The sequence below is a fragment of the Neovison vison genome, chromosome 12 (genome assembly GCF_020171115.1).
Source record: "Neovison vison isolate M4711 chromosome 12, ASM_NN_V1, whole genome shotgun sequence".
Lineage (NCBI taxonomy): Eukaryota > Metazoa > Chordata > Mammalia > Carnivora > Mustelidae > Neogale > Neogale vison.
This window is the reverse complement of record NC_058102.1, coordinates 34472217-34483556: the sequence shown is the minus strand read 5'-3', so window position 1 is coordinate 34483556 and position 11340 is coordinate 34472217. Positions and strand designations below refer to the sequence as shown.

General features: G+C 36.4%; 1 pseudogene; it reads left to right on the top strand.

Moving 5' to 3' along the window:
• Positions 1-543: 543 nt before the first annotated feature.
• LOC122892724 lies at positions 544-696 on the top strand (annotated as a pseudogene).
• Positions 697-11340: the final 10644 nt, after the last annotated feature.

The window sequence follows — 11340 nt, the reverse complement described above, 5'->3', positions numbered from 1 at the left end:
ATCTGGGCCTAAAATGAGCTGTATCTCTATTCTGAAAATGGGTGGTTGTACAATTGAATGTATTTCCTACCACTGAACTGTACAGTTAACAATTGTTATGACAGTAACCTTTATGTAAATGATCTGTAACTCAAAATGAAAATGATCAGTAACCTTTACGTTATGTGCCTTTACCACAATAAAAATAAAAATGATCTGTAACTCAAAATAAAAATGATCTGTAACTCAAAATAAAAATGATCTGTAACTCAAAATGAAAATGATCTGTAACTCAAAAACTAGGTGGCTAACAAACTGGTTCTGATGGTATTTTTGTGTCTATAGTCCTGGTACATTTGCTTTTATAAAGATTTTTACTTTATCGTTGTGGCTCATAAAAACAGATGATTATATCAAAAAATAGAACGCTTAACACTCCAAGAGCTAGAAAAACTCATTCAATGGGTAAATTTGGGGGAAAATCTTTTAAATAATAAAAAGATGTTGAGGAACATTCTTGAAAAGTTGAAGCATGCCTTCCACATAAATTTTAAATATCTGTCAAGCTTTGCGCAGTGGCAGTATCGTAGCCAATGAGGTTTATCTGAGGCGCGATTATTGCTAATTGAAATATCTGTCAAAAACTCTACTTAGTTTTAAAATTCAGATTGTAACCAGTAAGATGATAAGACTAATTAAAAGGGGAGCACCTGGGTGGCTCAGTGGTTAGGCGTCTGCCTTCGGCTCGTGTCAGGATCTCAGGGTCCTGGGATCCAGTCCCACATCGGGCTCCCTGCTCGGCAGAGAGCCTGCTATTCTCTTTGCCTTTCTCTCAGCTTGTGCTCTCTCAGATAAATAAATAAAAATCTTTAAAAATAAAAAAAAAAGACTAATTAAAGGAGAATTTGAGAACCAAGGATTTATATAGTTAGTTAACAGAATGCTAAATTAAAATTGCTACCTGACACAAAACTAGCTTATGTCCTCTGACTGAAAACTGGTTATTTTTTCTACCAAACCAAAATAAAAAATTCACCTGTTACAGTTAACAGTCTCTAAGACTCAAATAAGATATTAAATAATAAGTCAAACATAAGTACCTTTTCTTCTATAATTAAAAAATTGGGGGTGAAACTGTTAAAAACGACTTGAAAATATATGCAAGATTTGGAAGGAGTAAAGACCATCCACCTGTTATGTTTCAAATTTAGGTAATTTTTCTTAACAAAGAAAAAGCAAAACACAGAGTGCTATAGAGAAGTAACATTAGGTTAATAGCTTAATTTGAGATTTTCTCCTTAAAACTGAACTGAGCTGCTTAAAGAGAACAAGGATATTTATTATAGGTAAGGGCCTATCCTACCATTGTTGCTGAATGAAAGCACAGGTTTAAAGACATAAACTGAAATGCAAGTAGTATTCAATTTAGAATAGCGCATATTCTGTTCAAGCCCTGGAAATAAAAGTAGGTTAAAATTAGAAGAATATGGATAACTTTACTTTTTAAAAATTGGTTGTTTCTCAGAAAATCTTTCTTCTTGAATTGTGAAACCTTCCCTTAGAGTTTTGCCCTGTACGGAAAATCATTCAGTATCAACGTGGCATGTCAGGATATAAGATTCAGCATGCAAAGAGCAAAAATCCATGACTCTAATTTGGTAGTTCCATGTCAGGAAATAGTTTTTCCTTCCTATATTCTTGTTCTCTTCCCACTGAAGACCCATTTTAAATAATTACAATTCCAGTCTCAGCATGAGAGGAGGACCAGCTAGCCAGTCATGAACATATACGTGGGCATGCGAGGCAGCCATTCCTTCAAGCATACCATCCCTTATTTAAAAGAGTACTGTGGGGCGCCTGGTTGGCTCAGTGGGTTAAGCCGCTGCCTTCAGCTCAGGTCATGATCTCGGGGTCCTGGGATCGAGTCCCACATCAGGCTCTCTGCTCATCAGGGAGCCTGCTTCCTCCTCTCTCTCTGCCTGCCTCTCTGCCTACTTGTAATCTCTGTCTGTCAAATAAATAAATAAAAAATCTTTAAAAAAAAATAAATAAAAGAGTACTGTGGGGGCGCCTGGTGGCTCAGTGGGTTAAGCTGCCTTCGGCTCAGGTCATGATCTCAGGGTCCTGGGATCGAGTCCCACATCGGGCTCTCTGCTCAGCAGGGAGCCTGCTTCCCTCTCTCTCTCTGCCTGCCTCTCTGCCTACTTGTGATCTCTCTCTGTCAAATAAATAAATAAATAAAATCTTTAAAAAAAAATAAAATAAAATAAAAAATGAAAGAGTACTGTGGCTTCCTCAATGGGTTTTAGAAAATATTTTCAATACTTTTGCCCTAGGGCAAAGCATCCCTTTATCCACAGGATCCTCCGAATATTTACTTGCCCACAGAAATGTCAGTGCATTTAAAAATTTTAAAAAGATCATGGGACGCCTGGGTGGCTCAGTTGGTTAAGTGACTGCCTTCGGCTCAGGTCATGATTCCGGCATCCTGGGATCGAGTCCCACATCGGGCTCCTTGCTCGGCAGGGAGCCTGCTTCTCCCTCTGACTCTGTCTGCCTGTGCTCTCTCTCTCTGACAAATAAATTTAAAAAAAAATTTTTTTAAATAAATATTTTTAAAAGATCAGTGCATTTATTTAATAAATACAAGTTTTCTCAGCAACATTTGATTTGTAATAAAAATATTGCTAGACTCTTAGCTATCGATATAGAAAATGCATGGTACAAATTTCACCTCATATCTCGTCAATTATTATGAAGAATCATACAAAGTATTTGAACTAAAATTTTAACTGTCTATAATAGTTTACTCATATTGTCCCCTAATCTAACAATTCATGTAATTAAATAATAAATACAAAATAAGTACTATCATACATTATCATATCCTACCTTCTCCACTTACTAACTATACTGTTTCACCTTAAGCAAATTATTTATCCTCCTTAGGCTTCCCTTCCCTCATCTGTGCAGTGACATGATAGTAATAGTACTTCCTAACGGCTTTGCTATGAATTTAAAAGAGCTAATAATAAATATGAACCACTTAGAAAACAGCCCAGTATGCTATAAAAATACTGGGTGCTTACATTACAATTGTAATTATTATTAATAGTAGTAGTATAGTGAGATTTAACTTAATAGTCCACTTTTCTTGATGGGTTTACAGAAATCCAAAGCCAATGACAATACAGAGTCAGAAGTGATTTTGATTGATTTATTTAAATTAGATTATACATTTCCAGAAGAGATGTGTATGTGTATGTGCATAAACCAAAGCACATATTATATATTCTAAATTTTATCACAAATTATATATTCTAAACTTGCTTTACTTTTTTTGTTTTTCAATTATTAGCTGAGAACACTTTATTTCAGATCTCAACTAGTATACTACTCCAAAGTATACACCCTATGTACTTAAACCACTAAGTTGGGTGCTCTGGAATTCTGTGAGGCCTGTATCTGCCCTAGAACATTTTGTCATTCATTCAAATAAGAACGGACATATGCAAATTAAAGTATGCACTCTCTAACTTAAATTGTTAGTATATTTAACACGTCTTGCTAGAAATATTTTGTTACAGAGTATGTTTATATAAAACCACCCAACTGGCATTTGTTTTATTTTACTTCTAACTATAAATATTACCATTATATTTTAATAAGAATAATTGTCACAATTGATTTCGTGTCTCTCTTGCAAAAAAAAAAAAAAAAAACTCCCGAATCCTACATACTTTCTAATATCATACCCATTTTACAAATGAGAAAAGGGTGATTTAGAGAGGTGTAAGACTTGCCAAAATCTACATGAAAATAAAAGATAGCGCAAAGAATTCAAGTCATGTCAGAATGTATCCAAAGCCTAAAGGTTGTCTACACTATATAACACAATCTCAACTATAAAAATTATTTTAATGCTTTGGAAGGAAATGTGCTAAAATTTCAAAAGTTTGTACCTGAAATTGCAACGATCCTTTTCTGTTGTTTTTTTTTTTTTAATTTTCACATTTTCACAAAGTATAACAAGTAATTGTTACTTATATGATCAGAATAAAAGTTAAATGTTATGCCCCCCTCAAAAAAAAAGGACTCATCTGGGACAGGAGGAGATATTTATTCTATGAAAGAAAAAAATTGACAAAGCATAGTTAAGTCTACTGTATAGTGATATATGGTTTATTTTCAAAATTTTTTCTTAAGATGTATGAAGTTCCTGTATGAGAATGTAATATTTAAAATATTTTTATTGCAAATTTATTTTCAGGCATTACATTTCAGGCATTACATTTTACTCAATTTAAAAAAAATGAGTACAGTATGAAGTTATAAAAGTCTATGTTATTTATTAGTTAAGTTATTTCTTTTAATATTATAGTTCAGAGAGTCTCAGAGACTATGAATATTTTTTTATCATATGTAACATCAAAGCTACCCAGCATCTGGAAAAACCTTGCCTATAAAATAATGTATACAACCACATGGTAAATACATCTGCCACTAAGGTTTTTTTTTTCCTTTAATGCTGAATCACAGCTGGAAACAACTTTAAAAACATTACCACTAATATTAAACTTCCTTATTAAACATTTTGGATATATCGGTCTATATGCTAAAAATAGAGTAGGTTGTTATGATGATAAAAAAAAAAATCAAGACAAAGACCTAATAACAAATATCCAGATATCTTTGGGTCAACTAAGTTTAATTTTTATGTTTGATTTATCCAATGATATACCTTCACTGTGGTTCTCCAATAGAAAATAAATAATTATGCATGGACTTAATACAGTTCTAGAATTTTAGTTGGCCACATCGAAACTTTGAATCTGTATAATATATAAATGAATGTTTCTGGAAAATATCACAATATGTGGTTGAAAGACTGAAAAAATTCAGTCTATCCCCATGTTGTATCTACATTGTATTTCTCCCTAGTGTTCCATTGCTGCTCTAACAAATTGTCACATATTTGATGATTTAAAATTACAGAAACTTATTATCTCACAGTTCTGCAGATAGGAAGTCCAACACAGGTCTCACTGGACTAAAATCAAGGTGTTGACAGAACTGCATTCCATTCTATAGTCACTAGGGGAGACTCTGTTTCCTTGCATTTTCCAGCTTCCAAAGGCTGACCACATTTCCTGGCTAGGAGCCCCTTCCTCCATCTTGAAAGCCAGCAACACTGCCTCTCCAGCAACATTCTTCCATACATACATCACCATCTGATCCTCCTGTGTTGTGTGTCCCTCTTCCTCTTATAAGAACCCTTGAGATTACACTTAGGAGACCACCAGGATAACCCAGCCTAGTCTCTTTATTTTAAGATCAACGGATTCACAGCCTAAATTCTACCTGCCGTCTTCATTTCCCTTTGCAACATAACCTAATGTAGTCAGGGGTTCCAAGAATTAGGACATGACTATTTCCCTGATGATGAACCCTCCCCCCGATTGTTTTTCCTGCATTCCTTTTAAAATCATTGGCTAAACTGTTTTAGGGACATAGTTAAATCCTCAAAGAAACGTTTGTGAAGAAGGTACTATTCACTGGCTTGCCAAATGAAGATCCCAAAACCCCATTTTCCTCACAGGTTCCATTGTGGAGACTGACACTGTTTACAATTTGCCATCCTAGCCAGAATCCTGATGAAGAATAGTTATTTGACATAGTTTTGGCTAATGAATCTGCTGTGGCTTCTGTAAAATAGTTTCCCTTTGCTCTTAAAAGTTAGGTCAGACCTAACTACTCTCATGTATCTTTTCTTATTTTTTTTTTAAGATTTTATGTATTTATTTGACAGATCACAAGCAGGCAGAGAGTCAGGCAGAGAGAAAGGGGGAAGCAGGCTCCCTGCTGAGCAGAGAGCCCGATGTGGGGCTCGATCCCAGGACCCTGAGATCATGACCTGAGCCGAAAGCAGCGACTTAAACCACTGAGCCACCCAGGCGCTCCTCTTTTCTTATTTTTGTTTTGGTTGCAGATACAGTTCCTGAAGATGACATACTCATGTGGCATGCATGAGGAAAAGGCTGGGAACATCACAGATACAGCAACCTCGAAATGTCTGACCCACCAAATCAATGCCTGATGCTACTTACCCCAAGACTTTGTCTCATGTGAGAAAAATCAACAGTTATTTGTTTATGGGACTGTTAGTAGTCTATTCTGTTACTTGCCACCAAACTTGAGTATTCTGCAATTAGTAGGCAAAGTTACTCATATTTAATTTATCTTGAATCTAGAAGCATTCAAGACTTTCTCTGGAAAAACCATCCAAGTGTTCTTAATTACTGCTGATTGTTCTTACTTTTTACAAGAAAACCATTTTTGGGGACCAAGTCCTAGTCCTAGTGTCTATAGAAGATCATGAATATAAACAAAGAACAACAAAAGCACATAATTAATTTTCTTTTAGATATTCATGTCAGTTATCAACTTAAGGACTCTCATCTTGAAATTTACCTTCTTTGCCTACTCTGTAAAACTGCATATGGCACTCTAAATATATTTTTCCTTTGCCCGCTGGCCATGAGCTATGTCAATAGCTGGTGCTGGTCAAGCTTTGCAGAAGGGGCTTTTCCTTCCTGTTTCAGGTGTGCTCACTTGGCAGGCTTATGCAGCATATTTGGCTTCTCCAGCACTGAGGAGTTGTGGCATGGATGGCTTCTCAGCTTCCCCAGTGCCCAATTCCTATCAAGCATGGCATCCAGCAGGACTTAACAGCCAGCAGCTTTCCCAAGAACCTCCTCAGGTGGTTCTAAGCCAGGTTTCCATGAAACACCTTTTTTTCCCCCACCTTGAGAGAGAGAGAAAGAGAGAGGGAAAGAGAACATGCACACAGAAGAGCGAGAGAAATGGGGAGGGGCCAAGGAAGAAGGGAGAGAGACTCTTCAGCAGGCTCTATGTCCAGCATAGAGCGAGAGGTGAGGCTCATTCTCACAACCCTGAGATCATGACCTGAGCTGAAATCAAGAGTCAGAACCTTAATCCACTGAGCCACCCAGACATCCCTTTGAGACACCTTTCTTTTTTTTTTTTTTTTTTGGATTTTTATTTACTTATTTGACAGAGAGAGAGAGGGAGATCACAAGTAGGCAAAGAGAGAGGGAAAGCAGGCTCCCTGCTGAGCAAAGAGCCTGATGTGGGACTCGATCCCAGGACCCTGAGATCATGACCTGAGCTGAAGGCAGCGACTTAACCCACTGAGCCACCCAGGTGCCCCGAGACATCTTTCTTTAAACAGCTTTCTTCCTTGGGGCACCTGGGTGGCTCAGTGGGTTAAATAGCTTTCTTCCACACCCTATGGCATTAATTTCTACCAAATTCCAGAGGAAAGATTTCTGGCAAGTTCCACCAGTGCCTCATCGCAGAGACCTCTCTGCTATTCAGCGAGTAGTCATTTACTCTCCAACAGGTTCTAGCTTTCAGTCCTGGCAGAGGGGAGGATAGGGGCTCTCCCATGGCGTAGAGGTCGTGGCTGACTCCTGTATCAGCTATGGGAATATTCTTTACAATTCTCTTTACATTTTTACCAGCCTATCTGTCATTAATCTAATCCCCACCATTGTTAAATACTCTTTATATTAATTTTTTTCATTTACATACTGTATGATTCTCTCTTCTGATCAGACCCTGACTCCATTTGCCTCTATTCACATTTTTGAAGTACTGTTTATGAAGTTACAGTGATTTTTAAGAAGTAATTATAGAATTTGCCTTAAAGCAGCTTCTCTCAAAAATGTTTCTCAGAATTTGTCACATGATGTGCTCCAAGAAAAATGAGTTCTGTGGGCCAAGAGCTTAAAGAATTCTCTTTCAATTAGAGATTCATAGTGTATATGAGCATCTCAAATTCTCCCAGAGGTTCTGCAGTAAATATAATCTAGTTAATCTTGTTTAAGCTAGCATTTCCTAAACCTCTCTGGCCTTGAAAATAGTTGGTTAAACAAAAACAACCATACTAACTTGTGAAACATCAGACTTGGAAACAAATCTTAGAAAATGTTTTCCCAAAGATATAAGCATAATACCCTACTCTGTCAACAACAAAAAAGGTTTGAAGAGCATGAAAAATGTATCCTCATGACATCATGTGCCCTTTTTAAGACCCTTTTTTTTTTTTTTTTTTTTGCAGATGCCATGAAAAAAATTGACTGGAAGAAAGTTTTCCCACTTTCTCATAAATGCACTGCTCTTCACGTTGAATATAATCTGATGCAATTTAAAAGTGTATCTTTAAACTGTGAATAGTGGGGGGTAAAAAAGAGAGCTTTGAGTTCATGTTATCTCATACTAATGCTCACCATGTGTGATACTGGTCACTCTATTTATTATGACTTGTTCTTGATCAAAAATAAATTCCTAACTGAAGTCTGGTTAACCTCTCCCTCATCCAAAGAGGATTTAAATAGAAAAGTTGCTCTGTAACACTCCATATCTGTGGCTAGCCACTGCTGAGTGAGCTTGGCTGAAAAAATCGATGCTAACTGCTATAATAAGGGAAAGTGACACTGTGTAATGACGATGTGATCATTATTTGTTTAGACTAAAACTGCAAAGACTGCTATTCCTTTCCAAATCATAACCAAATATCTAGTCTCACTTTCCATTATATATCCATATGATGATAGATTAGATTAAAGAACTAAAATTGATTCTTCAGAAAACAAATATTTTTACAGTTTTACTGATTAAAAAGATGCAGCCAAACTGTTTCAAGTTTTTCCCTTCTGAGTGCTCAAGATGTTTCTATCAAAGAATCTGATATCACATTGATTATTGTGTTCTTTGGCATATGATAGTAATTACTATAAGACTTCTATTGGAATATTTACATGGTATCTTGAAATGGTGACACTTCTTACAAAGTTCATGAGAGCGGCATTAAGCCTTACATTTCTTTAGGAGCTCTGTGTACATAAGTAGATTCATACATATAGTGAGTCTCTGACAAATGATGAAGTCAGAAGTGACCACATGTAATAAAGTGCCTAAGACCTACAATCAAATGTTCAAAATAGCATTAATGAATACTCTTTACGACAGTTCTGTCTGAATTATTCCACACTCATAGTTTGCCAGCATTCCTACTTCTTAACTGCACTTCAGGCAGTAGTTCAGACACTACTGTGTGGTAGAAGTTCTTAGTGCTTCACCTAGATCCCCTTTACCAGCTCACTATCAGTCATCCTCTAGCTGTTATGAATCCTGAAGCCAAGGGCTTATAATTGTGACCTTCTCAAAAGAATTGTCCTTGGCTGAAAGGAACCAACTCGCTTGGAGACACCTGAGTAGTTAAACAAACCCCTTGCCATTTACTGCCTAATAAAAAGATTTTAAAAATCCTGTCTCTTAACCTCAAGGAGATACAACTCCATAGTGTAATTTACTTTCAGAAATATCGCCCATTCCCTCTGTGTATCACACCAAGGTTGGTTTACATCCTTGCTCAGATTGTTCCCCTCCCCTCCCCTGCTTCCCTTACTCCCTTGTAGGATTTTCCTGAATGGCACTCACTCAATAAATCACAAACACCTGAATTTCTGTCTCACTCTCTGCTTCTAGGGAAGTGACCTAAGGAGTGATCCCTAGGAAGCCAACTCTAGGATGGGATTCTGGAGCTGAACATCCGGTGATCAGCTGGTAGGAGGACCCCATCTCAAACAGAAGGTGGAAAATTGATAGTCACCGGTATTCTGTAAAACTGCAGTTGTGAAGACATTCACCTCCAGTGAATGTGGCTAAATTACAGTTGGAAAGGGTGCAGTGGCATCTGACAGTTGGTATAACATCTCTTGCCTTTGAGAAGTACAACTATTAGAGTAGTGATATCAATTGAGAAGTTAAGTATAGGGGAGCAACACTGATACTGTGAAAACAGAAAATAGCAGACACTTGTTGGTCAAATATTAATTCCAATAATTCAAATAAAAATTTGGGTAAGAAGATATTTAAACACCATAAAAAATGGGAGGGCTGATCATGTTGAGAAACGGGCATAGAGGTTTATTTAAGAATAGCAAAATTTGGAAGAAGGTTGATTACTCATCTTGGCAAATATTCTTCATGAAATTTGGATTCCAGTTATAAAAGGATTGGGATCCTAAGACTTGGGGGCGGTAACATAAGGTAGATTAATGAAAAAAACCTCAAGGGCCCAGATTCTCCTGAAATTTCTAGGCTGAGAAAAGTAGCACGAAGCTCATGCTAAAGGATAACATACCCCTCCTTGCTTTAGGACTATGTGGAATCCTCAAATGAGGCAGATGTCTTCAAAAGCCTATTTGCCTTCTTTAGGATCTGTTCCCATGATCCTTCCTGCTTAACAAATCAAATCACAACATAACTAACTGAGGAATAGGGGAGTCCTGCCAAAGGAGAAATGTTATTTTTCAAGGAACTGCCATATTGCCTAGAATGTAGCAGCAAGGACTAGGAGAATGACTAAAACCAGATCTGAGGGAACTGAATTAAGGGGGTCAGAATATTTTCACAGAATAAAGTGAAGAAGAAAGAGTATGCTATATGAGGAAACTCTCTTTTGAGAGAGTTTACACCCTGGCTTAGGTGTCTGCCACCAATTCTAATATGTTGTTGCTGAGATAGCTTTTGGACACTTGGAAAAAGATTGTCTATGTTAAATGAAGAAGACGCTAGAACTTCCAGGGCAGATCATGGAGAAAAGTAGTCATGTCTGAAGTGAGCATGCTAGAATGGATATATTATGAAAGCCAACAAATTCTACCAGTTGTCTATTCCTCAAGAAGACTGATATATCACTGAGGGACAAAAAGGAATGTACTGTGAGCAGGCAGCAGCATGGGTAAAATGTTCAGTTACCATTTTCCTTTTTGTAGACTGAAATAGTTGTTAGGCTGTTACAGGACTGAAATCCTTAGTAACAATGGAGATGATTAAATCTCTGAATAGCAGAGACCACATGCAAGCACATTGAGTATAATTACTATAATGGGACAGCAAAATTGAAATGGTAGCCTGTGACGTGTGACTAAGCATGACTATACATGGGCATACATATGGAGAAGACTAAAAGAACATGGTGGTTTAGAGCCTGGAGACATATGCGGAAGACAAGGAAAAAATATGTATATACACACACACATATGCATAATATTTAGCATCTACAGTATATATTAGTATTAACATAATAATATGTTATTTCCAAAAAATGTCAAGAGAGTTATCAGTTATATTGGTTTTAAAAACAACAGATACAACAATAAAATTAAGTCTAGATAAATTAAAATTAAATAAATAAAAATTAAAATAATAAATAATAAATAAAAAATAAATAAATTTTAATAAATTAAAATTAAATAAATTAAAATTAAG